This window comes from Nansenia antarctica, assembly GCF_963989245.1.
Source record: "Nansenia antarctica genome assembly, chromosome: 6".
In the NCBI taxonomy this organism is placed as follows: domain Eukaryota; kingdom Metazoa; phylum Chordata; class Actinopteri; order Argentiniformes; family Microstomatidae; genus Nansenia; species Nansenia antarctica.
Genome location: NC_137676.1, coordinates 5,173,120 through 5,185,619, shown reverse-complemented (window position 1 = coordinate 5,185,619; position 12,500 = coordinate 5,173,120). Strand labels below are relative to the sequence as shown.

At 44.4% G+C, this 12,500-nt stretch overlaps 1 protein-coding gene across 1 annotated transcript in view; it reads left to right on the top strand.

Moving 5' to 3' along the window:
- nphp4 (nephronophthisis 4) overlaps positions 1-12,500 on the top strand; it is a gene marked incomplete at both ends in the record, with an annotated part of 190,764 nt that overhangs the window by 84,764 nt on the left and 93,500 nt on the right. The gene's annotated exons all lie outside the window — the stretch shown is intronic.

The following is a 12,500-nucleotide window of genomic DNA, read 5'->3' as shown; positions in this document are numbered from 1 at the left end:
GAGGTTGGGAGGAGGTTGGGAGGAGGTTGGGAGGAGGTTGAGAGGAGGTTGAGAGGAGGTTGGGAGGAGGTTGAGAGGAGGTTGAGAGGAGGTTGAGAGAAGGTTGAGAGGAGGTTGGGAGGAGGTTGGGAGGAGGTTGGGAGGAGGTGGTTGGGGGAGGTTGAGAGGAGGTTGAGAGGAGGTAGAGAGGAGGTTGGGAGGAGGAGGTTGGGAGGAGGTGGTTGGGGGAGGTTGAGAGGAGGTTGAGAGGAGGTTGAGAGGAGGTTGGGAGGAGGTTGAGAGGAGGTTGAGAGGAGGTTGGGAGGAGGTTGAGAGGAGGTAGAGAGGAGGTTGGGAGGAGGAGGTTGGGAGGAGGTGGTTGGGGGGAGGTTGGGAGGAGGTTGGGAGGAGGTTTTTTTTTTTTTTTTGATTGATTGAAAACCTTTATTGTCCCCAATGGGGAAATTTTGTTGTCAAACAGCTCAGTTAGGGCAGAAAACATTCAGTACAGAAAACAGAAAAACATTCAATAAAATACATAAAACAGTGCAGGCTCAATAAGTAAAAAGTTCCAAAAGTTCCATCTCCAGGTCTCCCCCACCCTGCCGGGCCTGGTTGTAGAGTCGGAGTGCAGCTGGAATAAAGGACTGTCCAAATCTTTTTGTACTTTGACGGGGGAGAACAAATCTGTGGCTGAACTTGCTCCTCATCCCTGCCAGCTCGCAGTACATCGGGTGGGAGGGATTGGCCAGCATGGCCGCCAGTTTTTTCCCCATCCTCTGTTCTGCCACCACCTCTAGGCTGTCCAGCCCGGTCCCCACCACAGAGCTGGCCTTCTTCACCAGTTTGTTTAGCTTCGCAGCATCCCTGGCACAGATGTTTCCACCCCAGCAGGCCACGGCGAAGAACAGAACGCTGGCAACCACCGACTGATAAAACATTTGCAGCAGCTTGTTGCAGACACCGAAAGACCTCAGCCTTCTCAGGAAAAACAGTCTGCTCTGCCCTTTCCTGAGAAGAGCCTCGGTGTTGTCAGTCCAGTCCAGTTTGTTATTAATTTGTACTCCCAGGTACCTGTAGGAGTCCACCCTCTCGACTTCCACCCCCTTGATGGTGATGGGGGCTGGGGTCCTTCTCTTCCTCCTAAAATCCACCACCAACTCCTTTGTTTTGCTGGTGTTAAGCAAAAGGTAGTTGGTGTCGCACCACTGCACGAAGCTCTCCACCAGGGCCCTGTACTCCTCATCCCTGTCGTCTGTGATGTAACCGACGATAGAGGAGTCATCCGAAAACTTCTGCAGGTGGCACTGGTCGGAGCTAAACTGGAAGTCGGAGGTATAGAGGGTGAAGAGAAAGGGTGACAGAACAGGTTGAGAGGAGGTTGAGAGGAGGTTGAGAGGAGGTTGGGAGGAGGTTGAGAGGAGGTTGAGAGGAGGTTGGGAGGAGGTTGGGAGGAGGTTGGGAGGAGGTTGGGGGGAGGTTGAGAGGAGGTTGGGAGGAGGTTGGGAGGAGGTGGTTGGGAGGAGGTTGAGAGGAGGTTGGGGGGAGGTAGAGAGGAGGTTGAGAGGAGGTTGGGAGGATGTGGTTGGGAGGAGGTTGAGAGGAGGTTGAGAGGAGGTTGGGAGGAGGTGGTTGGGAGGAGGTAGAGAGGAGGTTGGGAGGAGGTGGTTGGGAGGAGGTTGGGGGGAGGTTGGGGGGAGGTTGGGAGGAGGTTGAGAGGAGGTTGGGAGGAGGTTGGGAGGAGGTTGGCACGTGCTTCACTCCATACAGAGGTCTTCAGAAGCAGTAAATTCCCGCGGAGCCATTGGGTTGCTGGGGGGGTGATGTTTGTGTGTCTAATGGACGCCAGGAGGTTGGGAGGAGGTTGGGCTCTGGTTGGGGGGATGGCAGCAGGGTTGGGTGGGGTTGGGGGGGGGGTGATATTTGTGTGTCTAATGGACGCCAGGAGGTTGGGAAAAGGTCGGGAGAAGGTTGGGAGGAGGTCTTCAGAAGCGGTAAATTCCCGCTGTAAATTCGCTACCTTGTGTCCAATGGCACGCCCCCCATGACACTGACTGTTATCCTGACACCAAACAGTGACACTGCACTATTCTTAGAACACTTTTTTTTTTAATGTATCTTTAACATCTTTTATTATTTATTTGTCACCTACTATGTTTTCATGTCTGTTTTTTTTGTCCTCGCACTTTGTTTATTGCTATGCACCACCAGACCAAAGCAAATTCCTTGTGTATGAAAACCTACTTGGCAATAAATCTGTTTCTGATTCCGATTCTATTCTAGATAAAACGTGGCAGTCTGCTGGCAATTTCACCGCAAAGTACCTCAGGAAGTGGCAAGAACCGTTACCCTTTTGAGTTTATCTTCTCTATGGGACTTGCTCTTCTTTCATCAACTTGTTTTTTTTTACTTCTTCTACCCTCTTGACCTCCGAGCACACGCCGCACCCACTGCTTTGCTGAAAAACAAGGTTAGATAAAACTGTTTCCCTCCGCAAAATTAATCATCACGACTTTCCTTCCAGGAAGGAGAGAATACTGTATATAGTATATTGATAAATATCAAGCGCCCAGTCGTTTTTGATGGAAATTACACATAATGTGTACACCTGGGTTGAGTTGAAAAGTGATTGATTGTTGTTTTTCTACTTCTTGACACAATCCTCTGCGCTCGTTCTTCTATTTCAATTGAAAGAGAAGTGCAGGATGATTGGAGGGAGTGATAATTCCCCTCTCTCACCCTATTCTGCACTCTGTAAGATGTCTTGTTCAATCACATTCTAAAAAAAAAAAAGAGAAAAAAAAGATTGTGCCCCTTCACTGCCAGCTTTAAATTGGCAGAGTTTACATACTTCAAGTTCCCTCTCATGTACAAGAGGGTTGTTCTTCATCTCGTCTGTGACATAACAACCCTCGACCCTCTTTCCATTTATTGTATTGCCCTAGAGACCATATAGACATTTCTATTCTCTGCATTTAAATTCACTTTTGGAAGTTGTAGATGGGGTAATGATCCCTCGAAAAGCCGGTTGCTACAATCTCCAGACAATAACACTGACTGTCCTTGGAAAGCCACCACCACCAACATGGAACCTCCAATCTCTTGGAGAATGTACGATTTACTTGAACTTCATTCCCAATTTAATTTTTTGTTATGAATACTCCTTGCCATGAAAGGTTAATGTTTTACAGTAAAATTGGTTTGGAGCAAAAAAGGGTTTCTCATGAAACTCTCCTTGAAGATTTCGCAATCAGCGAAGGCCAAATTTGAAGCAGACTCAATACTCCCTAAGCCTTATTCGCCCCTGAGTAAAGCTGTACTGAATACAGAATCCTATTGGTTTCAATTGGACCGCTACCCACAGATAGATGAAAATGCTAGTGGTTTAGTGCTCTTAAGTTAATGATCTCTGTGCATGTTCTCTCACATCCTCCAGGGCTGCTCATTGTGCGGAATAAGTAGCTGAGGCTCTGGGCCGGTTGCTGTCACAGGGTCTTGGCTGAAATAATGGCTTCAACAGCCCAACAGACTGCAGTAATAGTAATAACTGTCTGCCTCAGTCTCCCATCAATGCGTCGCATTCTCTAATTTAGGATTAATTCCCTCTGCTTTCTGAAAAAGCCCTGAGTCATTGAAAGTCTTTCCACGTCTTTTGAAATGTCTCAAAGACTTCCTGCAAACAGTTTTATCTTAAGTTTTTCCCATGGATTTGACTCAACTTAGGCAAAGTTAGAAAATGAACCGTTATCGAGAAAAGGTCTTGAATCGGTCAAATTCTTCGTTCTATAGGAGGCTACTATACATGTCGGCACAGACCCCTTTTCTCAGCGATTTCCCTCCCAAAAAAGTCTTACAATTCTCCTCCAAAGTTTTTAAATTAATTTTGTTGCTCCAGGTTGCAGACATGAGATCTTTATTTTCAGCCAATTTCACTTTCGACAATGAAATACTTTTTTTGTCTGTGGCTGCCACAAACCATTGCATTTTACGCAACTAAACTAGGTTGATGGATTCTTCCCCCGGAAAATGCTTTGAGCAATTATGTGTGCAGTGACATCGGCTGTTTTTATTGTTTTCTGTGCAACTTTATGGAAAAGTTTTTGCCTCTTGCTTGTTCTTGCCAGAGGCAAACCTTTCTGTTTTCTCCCCTCGCCTCCACCGTTGTTATAACTGAATGAGTGTTTGCTGTCACAGTGCAATTCAATGACGCTGCTTTCTTTAAATATAGCCTGTATTTCTCTGCACTCTAATCAGACAGGCGGCACAAACTAAATCATTTTGTGGTAACTCCTTTCCTATCAAAATACTCCCCTGACCATTGTTTTTCGACAATGACCTTCGCCATTTAGCAGTGCTTAAATAAGGAATCTAACCGTTACTGCTAAAGTTCGCATTGCAGCTTGACATCTTGCTGTTGTTCGATTAGTTTGGTGGTTTGTGTGGCTCAAGTTGTGTCCCTGAAATGTAACGTAATCAATTTTACATTGCTTCTGCTGTCACGGCTGGTTATTGTATCTGAAAATGACACACTGAGTTAGTGCACAGGAATGAGCTAGTGGCCCTCATCCTTGAGGTGTCTTCCACTAAATCTGCACTGTAGATCTTGAAGGCTCGGAGACTCTTCAGATAAACGTCTCCTCAGGCCTTCACCGTTAAGCCTCCCACGTCAGCCCGGGGGCTACACCGTCGATCTGCTTCTTCAAGACGACCGTTGTGTTTTCATCCAGAAAAAACAACAGTTTCTTAAGCTTACTCAAGCTTACCATACCTCTGTACCCATTGCATGCTCCAGTATGCCAACAGTATGTTCACGTTTTATACAAGGATTTACCGGCGTGTAATGTGCATTTTCCGGCTCGGCTTTCAGAGAAACTGCAAATGTTTATTATCCTCCATTTTGTTTTGTGGTTTTTCTGTGGTGATTAAAGAGCCACTGTGAGATTCCTCCTTGACGTCCTTGGTGTTTAGCCCACCTGCGGAGCAGAGACGGTTTGTTACAGTTCACGTGTCGATCGCGCCGCTTTGATGCCAAACTGTAAGGAGAGGCTCTTTCATACGCCTCGTGGATGAGGAGCCACGGTGGTGGTGATTCAAGCTGCTTTATCTATCTGTTTCTGAAAGAGGCTCTTTGCTGCCCCGCTGCTCGGGCTGTAAGTGACTGCGTTTTGGTCGTGTCGTAAACAACAAACGTGGGGTTTCTTCTTGGGATTCTGGGTTGAAAGACTTTCTCCTCCTGTCTTTGTCTGTCAATTTGAGGGGGTTTTGAGCTCCCAGCAACACTGGCGTACTGCAGTGTTATTTAAGTCACATGTATGCGTGCAGAGGGCTGTGCAGAGGACATGACAAACGTGTGATGATTCAAAGGGTTGTTCGTCTCAAGCTTTTGTGGTTATGAAATGAAGTAAACAGTCATTTAGGTTTAACCCTACCACCAGTCACAATATTGACAGACCAAAACTATTGTTATTTTTAGTTTTTTTTTGTTGGTTATAGTGGTACTTATCAACACATTTGTCATATATTATGTATTATCAATGTGTCTAGGATCATTTGGATAACTTTCATATCATTTGGTCACAAGAATAGATGCATTTTTTTGCCAAGGTACACTTTTAAGGAGGGATTTGGCTCTCTTTATCTGTTTGCATCTCTTCGTTTACCTGCATATGAAACAAACGCATGTTGTTTAATGCACAAACGCAATATGTTCTTTGTAGATATGGTTAGCAGGGTCTAGTTTACATATATTCTTTCATTTTGTATCCATTTGCATCCATGTTGCTCATGAAATAGAGTAAAAAGCTAAGCGGTCACAATGGCGACCCGTGGGATATTACATCATACACGTTCAATCATAGTCCTTTTAATTTAATAGGACATATCACGGATACATTATCTAAATTATTCTACACATGATTTTTCAATTACCCATAAATCCTGAAAAAGGTGCTTTTTAAATCAGTTTATTTTTAATGGATCCTAGGGTTGAGGTTTTAGGAATATCCTTGGTTAACTGCATATGGGTGTGCAGCACGTCTGGGCAAAGGTTAGGATCAACCTGGGTTGTGTGCCTAATGAGACCGACAGGTGGTAATAATATATGGGCTTTAATAGAAATCTGGTTTATGTGATTTAAGATTAGGCCTTCAGACACAGGTGTACACCGGGCTTGTATGAATATCTGAGCGTTGGTATCCTGTAGGTATATGCCTGTTTTGTATGAGATTTTGTAATAGTAATAGTAATTGAGCGTAAAACCAAGACCTGATTCTGTCAATGATTCTGTCAATATTAGGGTTTTGACATGTGGGTTTGGGCAATGAGGTAGCAAGGCCAGGGTGTTAGTAGGTCTAGGTGTGTGAGTAAGTGGGCTGGGTTATATGGATATTTAGGCTAGGGGATAGGGTTAGGGTTAGGGTTAGGGATACTTGCTCTATTAATGATAGGCTACATTGCTTATTCCCACCAGTCGCAACTGTGGCCGACATCAAAACCTACTTTTTCATATCCTATTAAATTAAGTTCTTAAAAAACTGTATAGATTACCTAAAAGGGTTATTAATTGCATATGATTGACATAGTTTCATGCCTTCAACATACTTGGGAACAAAATGGGTTAACTCGGAGCGCAGAGGGCTTCTTAGTTTTTCGGCAATTGGAAGACTTTGAAGGCTTGCGATAAGAGGCGGGCGTCGGGGAGATAAGAGCGTTCTCTGCTGGAGGCGTCGCTGCTGTGATTGGTGCTTTGTCGCTGCCTCGCATTTTGTTCGGAACTCAAACTAGCATTTCTCCTCTCTGATCATCTGCACCGAAAATATTCATTAAACGTTCCAGGACCCAAGTGCTTGACCGTGTTTTAGACACTCAATCTCTCTCTCTCTCTCTCTCTCTCTCTCTCTCTCTCTCTCTCTCTCTCTCTCTCTCTCTCTCTCTCTCTCTCTCTCTCTCTCTCTTTCTCTCTCTCTCTCTCACTCTCTTTTTCTCTGTCTCTCTCTCTCCCTCTCTCTCCCTCCCTCTCTCTCTCTCTCTTTTTCTCTGACTCTCTCTCTATCTCCCTCTCCCTCTCTTTCTCTCTCTCCCTCGCTCTCTCTACCTCTCTTTCTCTCTCTCCCTCTCTCTCTCCCTCGCTCTCTCCTTCTCTCTCCTCTGAGAATATAGACAGAGAAAAAGAGGGCACATTAGATAAATTACCACACATTTTTCATTTGGCTACTTCCAGCATCCATAAATGATCTTTCCCTAGTTAGGTAATTTTTTTACAAAATCATCATTTTCCAAAATGGACTCCTGGTGATTTAATGATTCCTATGAAGCATCTTATTAATCCGAACCCCATGAAAATAGAGAGAGAGAGAGAGAGAGAGAGAGAGAGAGAGAGAGAGAGAGAGAGAGAGAGAGAGAGAGAGAGAGAGAGAGAGAGAGAGAGAGAGAGAGAGAGAGAGAGAGAGAGAAAACAAGGCAATGCCTCGTAGGAATATATACGTCTATCTGTTTTATTTACTGCCACCATATATTTCGGCGGGGGGAGGGGGGCGGTTGCAATTCAGAGAAGTAGCAGTTAATGTCTGGCTAGTTGGGGGGTTGGAATATATATTCTGCGACAAAACTCTTGAGAGGAATGGGTTATTGATCAGCATCCCAGACTTACTTGCAGAACCCGACACAGAGTCCCTCCCAGGTGAGATGCGTGTAGCTTTAGAGGGTTCCTCCTCTGAGATGTACATAATGACACGTAATGATTTATTTATCTGATCCCTGGTTCAGACTGCTGGCTGTCTGACCTCCCACTATGGATTTAACAGGTTTCTGCTGTTCACCGGTGGCCCCCGGAGGGCAGGGTTCGAGTTATGTGGGAGCCAATGGGAGCTGAGCTCCCATAGAGATGGTCTGAGGCTCTCTGAGCTCCCATGAAGGCAGTAAAATCAAAAATCTGTGGGGGTCGCTAATAATACATTACCACAACTATTATTTGATCAAAATGTCAATGTAATGAATATTATTTAATTTATATTATAAATATTGTAAAATAAACACGTTTTCCAAAAGAACTACGCGCACCATTAATCTCCTGTGAATGACAGTATGCCTTTGACTGCCTGCACTTCACCACCAAGACACCATGGGGCGCAGTAGAATATTGTGCAACAGCAAAAGGTTGATTAATCAGCTGTGCGGTAAACCGTTGGAACACACAGTGCACAGCTGATTAATCAATTAAACCAATAGAGTGAGACACCAGTTGCCTTTCAGGAAGTAGTGAGATCGTGCACCTAGCCTATTATTGAGAAGCAAACATTCATTCATTAGCTATACAGGAGTATATACATACAGTAGTAGCTACCATGCCGCCCCAAAAAAGGCCACTGCTGCCGACCGGGTCATCAAGCCTAGAAAATTTCGGGTTTTTATCAAAGACAAATTTGACCCTCTCCCGTTCATCCAATCTTGGATAAAGAAAGGACATCGGACGTCAGCATCCAGGACCGCAACCGCAGCCTACTGAAAACAGACCACACAGGTCTATCTTGTCTCCGTAAAGGTAAGGTGGCTTTTACTTTTTACTAACCTAGTGTACTAACCTAATGTATTTTTCGCTCCTTCTGTATAGCAAAAATAACACAATTATTGGCCGAGATACATGTGTGACTATCGCTTTTATAGCTGTTGTTTCATGTGGGGCTGTTGATGTGGTGAAATGAGTAGCCTGCAGCTGTGGCGTCAGGATATGTTGGGATTTGAGGATGAGGATGATGTTTCGGTACCGGTACCGTTTTTAAAGTATCGATTTGTCACCGGTATCGAATAAAACCCAAACTGTACCCAACCCTAACTATATGTTTACATTAGGGCTGTTACGATTATTCGACGTCGTCGACGTCATCGACTACGTCAATACGTCGGTTAGCGTAATATGCGTCGGTTAGTCATAAATAAAAAAAATGGTGATTTTTTTTTTTTTTTTTTTTTAAACCTTTATTTTACCAGGCGAGACAATTAAGTGTATGAGTGAAAAATGGATAGCTACTAGCTAATGTTACACAAGCAATGTAGCTCACCACAGTTCGTATGTCTTGTCTTCTGGTGTTAGTAACGTTAGCTATGTAGCTGGCTAGCTACGGTAGCCTATTGTCATTGTGGTGCGAGCACCTACTGTACGTTATCTAGCTCGTAGCTCGCATGCTACGTTAGCATCAATTTAGCTAATCATAACATAGCAGCGAGAGTAACGTTAGCTAGCTATGTGTTGTGGTGATGGACAGACTTCTAAATGGCCATGTTGGCATTCAAGTTGGCTAAACATAGCAGTGAGGTGGAGACAAATATTTTTTTTTTTTTTTTTTACAGTACAAAAATTATCGTTAGACTTATCGATAAATTACTCGTTAGACTAATCGAATAATCGATAAAATAATCGCTAGATTAATCGTTAGAAAAATAGTCGTTTGGGACAGCACTAGTTTACATGCCAACTAATTAGCTAATTCATTTCTGTCATTTAGAGCTGAGGGGAGCAACAGAGAGACGGACAACAGGACAGCAACAGAGAGACAGACAACAGGACAGTAACAGAGAGACAACGGGAGAGGAGAGCAATAGAGACAGAACTGAATGCACTGAACCTTTTTTTAATTCTTTGCATTATTAACACTGTTGTGTTATTGTGTTATTAAAGTGTTTAAGTGTTTTATGGTAAAGCATTATGAGTGGTGTGTGTGTGTGCAGGGTGCTCGTGAGTTGTATATTTTGGGGAGGGGGGAGGCTTGTGTATGGGGGCAGGGGGGTCCTCACACAAAGGAGTAGCCTAGGGCCACTGACCACCTTAATCCGCTACTGCCTATAGCTAATTAGAACTTGTAAGTCCCATCGCTGTGTGGGCATGATTCGCGCGTGCATGAGAACATTTCGCACTGTTATTTTGGAGACCCCCACAGAGTTCAGCTTATAACTCGAACCCTGCCGGAGGGAGTTGTGTTGGGAAGTTACTAAGCCAAGTTCAGTCTTTATTATCCCCCAGAGGGAAACATGGTTTGCAGGCCACACAGCGTACAATAAAACATACAATTGACAAGGACAGAACACTACATCATAGCAGTCCATTGTACTGTCCAGGTGAAGGTCACAGTCTACAAGGAGAGGCCATGGGGCCTACATGTGTCACATGTCTGTTTCTTGTCACTTGCACCTTACTGGTACAATTTGATGTATAGAGTCAATGAAATATAATATGTTCAGTGTCAGGGAATAAAACAAAAACAACACGTTTTTTACCGTTGAGTCACTTTGACAAGCTTGCAATAACTGACGATTTTTTTTTCAAGTGATGACATTTAGGACAAACATAAAAACGACAAACTTCTCCAGACAGATGCTACTTGCTTTCACAAGACAGAGCAGGCGTACACAAACAAACGACAACTAATTAGGTGATGGTATTATTACATGTCGAATTATTACCACCCTGAGGGGGGGGGCGTCGTCCATTGAGTGGAGCACATTAGAATGCTCTCTCATCTCTCTTCGACTGACGTGCCTTGGCACTAGGCGAGGTCCTGCTGTAGTCTGTCCTCACGCTGTCTGTGATTGATTGCTTTGGTCTGAGGCTGACCGGCTTATTAATCGATTCGGCGGGAGCCCCCGGTGGATGATTTAAAGCGCAGGCGTTTGTGCTTTTCCCTGGGATAGCTGTTTTCAAGAGTGAAATAGAGGCGCCACAGGACTCATTGTAAATCATGTTTAAGCACAACAAATCTGCTCCTAAACTGCACGTGTGACTGTTCTCAGGTGATGGGGGAGATTTATCACAAGCATTTAGGCCTTGTGTGTGTGTGTGTGTGTGTGTGTGTGTGTGTGTGTGTGTGTGTGTGTGTGTGTGTGAGTGTGTGTGTGTGTGTGTGTGTGTGTGTGTGTGTGTGTGTGTGTGTAGGCCTTACAGTAAGGGCTGTTATGGTTGGTGCGTGTGTGCTGAAAGTGTTTTCTATTTGCAGAGCTGTGAAATATCTGCAATGAATGTTATGCAAATATCAATACATATTACTACTGTAGTAAATCTAGAACATTCATACGGTGTACTGTCCATGATTATTGTGTGTGTACGTGTGTGCGTGTGTGCATGTGTGCGTGTGTGTGTTTATGTGTGTGTGTGTGTGTGTGAGTGTGTGTGAGTGTGTGTGTGTGTGTGTGTGTGTGTGTTTGTGTGTGTGTGTAGGCCTTACAGGAAGGACTGTTAAGGTTGGTGCGTGTGTGCCGAAAGTGTATGAATGTTATGCAAATATCAATACATATTACTACTGTAGTAAATCTAGAACATTCATACGGTGTACAGCTTCCTCAGTCCCCTATGATGGAGGGTCCATGATTATTGTGAGTGTGTGTGTACGTGTGTGTGTGTGTGTGTGTGTGTGTGTGTGTACGTGTGTGTGTGTGTGTGTGTGTGTGTGTGTGTGTGTACGTGTGTGTGTACGTGTGTGTGTGTGTGTGTGTGTGTGTTTGCGTGTGTGTGTGTCTTGAACATTCATACAGTGTACAGCTTCCTCAGTCCTCTATGATGGAGGGTCCATGATTATTATGTGTGTGTGTGTGTGTACGTGTGTACATGTGTACCTGTGTGTGTGTTCCTGTGTGTGTGTGTACATCTGTGCATGTGTATGTGTGTGTATGTATATTCGTGTAGCATCTTAATTTGAAGAATACTAATTTATTGACGTGATTTTTTATCCAAACAAGAGAACTCTCAGGTAGATGATAAACTCAAATTGAAACTGTAGAATCCACAGTTTAGGAACGAACCCCCGATGATGTGAGCGCCTCTTGCTAAACGCCGGCCTGTATACTGACGTCCTACACCCTGGGTGCTGCGGTCCCCCGGGGTGCCAGTCTTGTCCGAGGCCAGGGACGATGCTCTCTGATTGTAATTGCTGCACAGATATTGATTTTCCTCAGCTCTTTCGATTCCTGTACTTTCGCAATGTGATACAATAGTTTGGTGGAACGCTACTTGAGCGAATTGAACTTTTTATTTTTTATTTTTATTTTTTTTGCTGTCGGTCTGACCGACCACTTATGGGTTTAGTGACCTTGGAGTTTGAGTTGCCTCTCTCTGGGGCTGTAATGTCCAGACACCAAAGTGGATCTACCCTGTGTTCTGGCCATCTGGAAAACTGTTTTCAGTTTTCAGCATTTTGGAGCTCTGGTTGATGATACCAGCAGGAAGGGTGGAACCCTTCCTTCATTGGCATTATTATCTACACTGCATAGCCAAAAGTATATGGACACAATTATGGTCTGGGGCTGTTTTTCATGGTTTGGGCTAGGCCCCTTAGTTCCAGTGAAGGTTAAAATCTTAATACCTACACTACAGCATACAATGAGATTCTAGAGAGTTGTTATGCTTCCGACTTTGTGGCAACAGTTTGAGGAAGGCCCTTTCCTGTTTCAGCATGACAATGCCCCCGTGGACAAAGCCAGGTCCATAATGACATGGTTTGCTGAGTTTGGTGTGGAAGAACTTGACTCGCCTGCAC